Genomic DNA, 3,610 nt, shown 5'->3' with positions numbered 1-3,610 from the left:
TATTATAAATTAAATTATATTTTGTATTTTGAAACTAAATTTGTTTATACAGGATGAAAGGATAAAGATGGTACAAATGGAAATACGATTCTTAATAATTTTCAAACTCAAATAATCCACTTCTTGTATGTTATTTTCATACATTTGCCCCAGTGCATTCACAATTAATAGAATACCTACAAATGTTAGACTCTTTTTTGGAAAAACGATCAGGCACCTCATATAATATTTCCAAATGCACATATTTTAAAATAAAAAATTATACAGAGCCTCTGAAATGGGAAATACAGCATGGACATTGGTTTTAAATCTGATGCCATTTTTGAGTTTATAGCGTATTAAAACCCACAAAATACTAAAATTGTTAGTTATTTTGAACACTGCTTAAAAAATCTGTTTGGGTTTCCATTTTTTTGTTTTATAAATAATACTATTAATAATGAGTAAATTTAAAAGTAGTTTAATCTAATTTGCTCTAATTAAAGTGAAATTAATAAAAAAGCGTATCTTGTACCGTCTTTGTGCAATCAAAATACATATTCAAATATGGGTGATTGCACCATTTATTAAGGCTTTTTTGAAAGTATGATGTGAAGCAGAAAATGTTATGCCAAATTATAAGCTTGTACCAAAGAAACTTCTAAAAATGGCTGAGTTTTTGAGAAAAGAATCATACTCTAATGATGAACAAAAATTGATTCATTTCTAAACCTTGTTTAATTTACTTCTTATTTTTGGCATCACATTATCATTCACATTATAGTTAGCAGTTTATATTATGTTTGTAATTAGGTCTAAATTGCAGAAACAGATTCTCATAAACCAATTCAAGCTGCAATATGTATATAAAATTAAATAAATTTAAGCAAAATAAAGTATTTAATGTAAAAAATTAGTTTAAAAAAAATGTCAAATCAAATTTTTACAAAAATGTGTTTTTGATCTCATGACGATATGAAAGATAGTGTTTCTCCTGGAAATATTTAAAATAATTGTTTTGGGTCGCGAGTTGGGTCATGTTCTATTCAATTAATGAAAATTCTAAGTATGCAGCAAAACTAACTAAAATCACTGCAAAAAGACTTTCTATCGAGCTCAATTTTAATTCTAACGAGTCGTTGAAGTAAAAGCAACTAAGGTTTATTTCATATCTGTATAATACATAATAGCACAGAAGCTTAATAGATTTCAATGCACTTTTGTTAAAATATCTATTTCTCATATGTGTTTTGTGTTAATCTACATTTGAACTTTTCTCTTTGATTGTTCAACAATGTTGCATAATACTGACGTGTACGGATAGACCTAGAGGCTTTACTGAATAGTTCAAGAAGAAACAGCATGATGGAATATTGTTATGCCAAATTTACTAGAAAACGAGAGTCGGAACACTTTCAGAACTGTTTGTTTAGTTAGGTTTTATTCAAACGCACTTTAATTCCAGCCCATTTTAATTCCATTTTATATCCATCAAGCTAATGTGCTCAGTGCTGTTTTATCTAAAGATATTTTTAACTTTGCGTGCCGCTGTCACAAACCGACTGATTTCTTTACATCGTTGTTCTGAACTGAAATGAACTTTTCCCTCATTTTGATAAGTTGTGGATAAAAATTGTTTTGAAATTTCGATAGTAAAACGCATTCATTATTCCTGCCTATTTATTCAATTTGTTTGCTGATGATACTTGGAAACGTGAAAAAAATGATTGAATTTTATGCTTTCTTTGTCGAAACATTTGTGTTAACAGCATTTTAAACATTTTATTTAACCCGTTATATCTTTACTCGAAAGATATTAGTTAAGAATAGCTGGTCTGGTGGTTAACTTACTAGGGATTAGATAATCTCTTTGTGTGAATATGAAGAGGTTTTCCACCACGTGCCTGAGGGTTCAGTATTTAAAAAAAAACCTTAAATTTGATCAGTTTCGCAAATATTGCAGAGTAATTTGTTTATAGGGCATTTAATATGTTCTCTTGTAGCAGCAGGTACGTGAAAAAAATTATTCACTATTTACTGTTTAAACATAAAATATATTTGCTTAAACATATTTTAAACCCAAATATTTATCCTCCTGGTTCAAAAATCTAAATTGTTAAAAGTGTGTTAAAGCCTTCATATACTAATGGCTTCAATCACTAAGTTTTATGCTATTATCCCCCTAGCTAAATAAACTACAGGAATCAATGAATACTCGGATGAATCGCTTTAAACAAGATTGCATTGGCTGGCTCGCTCGTAAGCATTGCATGTTTTTCACATTTAATTTAGGACATTCTTATCTAACATGGTTAACTAAAAGCAAAGTTGTGTATTACTATCAAGGTAGGTGCGTATTACGCCCCGAATAAATTTTTGGTTTTAATTTTGCTTCCACCATCGAGTATAATTTTTCCTCATTAGTGTAACTTTTTAAATCAGTGAAAACAAACAAAGAAAATGCTTGCTGAAAAAAACCGATATTGATATAATGATACATGAAATATTGGTAGAAAATAGTTTTTCGTTAATGTTTAAATAATTGTAAATCAAATTAAGATAAAAATTAAGTTTTTACGGTTTAAGCAAGGAGATAGACAAAATGGTAGTCAGCCTAAGTAGACTTTTTCAAGTCACTTCGAATATACACTCAGAGGAAAACGTAGCACGTCTGATTTTTTGGTAAATTGCCGCTTAATTTTTAATGCGAAAATGTAGTAATTGCTTTTTAAACAGCGTCTTCTTCTAAACATTCGCTTGAATAATTGTTTGTAGATGTTTCAAGAAACTGAGAAAAAAATATGTCTCGGTGCTGCCTCATTATCTGTTATGGAAAATATCGAATCACTATTTATCGTATATTTACTATACGAAGGATTAAGTTATAAACTAAAAAAAATGATATCAAATTTAGTTAATCGGTATAAAAGTTAGATAAAATCGGGTGCGCCACTTTTTTTTGGAACTGAGTGCATGTATAGTGCGATATATTTTGAGCATTATTTAACGAATTAGCTTTATTGAAGCAATTTTGAATCTCAGTTAAATTATTTTGTAAGTTAAGTAATAAATTTAAAACCCTGATTTAGAGCTGGGTACTTGTACCTATATCATATCACTGCACCTTATGAAAATACTAACATCGAGGGAATTCAATATAAATGGTAGGATTAATTAATGCACGATATCGTTGGGAATTCGTTAACTCACATTTCAATAATCAGTTAATTGTTTCAAAGTGCGAACTACATGCTCAGAACGGACAACTAATAAAAGGAAACTCATTGTTGTTTGCATCTACTTGTAGTCATCTTTGAATTTCAAACTTAATGCCGGGAGGTATTGAATTAAAATTTTCCAATTCCAGACTTCGATGCAAAAAACTTCTGGAATTGGTCCGATTTCCAGTCCTACTTGGATTGCACTTTAGTGTTTACTATAGTCGCCTCGTTACTGATGTACCTGTTCATTGAGTATATAGTTTTCGTCGAACTCATTGGATTTTTGGCTGTATTTACTGAGGCCATGCTTGGGATGCCTCAACTTATCAAAAACTATCGAAGCAATTCCACCGAAGGAATGAGGTGAGAACTATTTTATTTTGATAATTTTAGATTCACTATACATATAC

Source organism: Dendroctonus ponderosae, unplaced genomic scaffold (genome assembly GCF_020466585.1).
Source record: "Dendroctonus ponderosae isolate FM_Combo_2020 unplaced genomic scaffold, Dpon_F_20191213v2 Dpon_F_20191213_3, whole genome shotgun sequence".
Classification (NCBI taxonomy): domain Eukaryota; kingdom Metazoa; phylum Arthropoda; class Insecta; order Coleoptera; family Curculionidae; genus Dendroctonus; species Dendroctonus ponderosae.
This window is presented reverse-complemented; position numbering follows the sequence as displayed.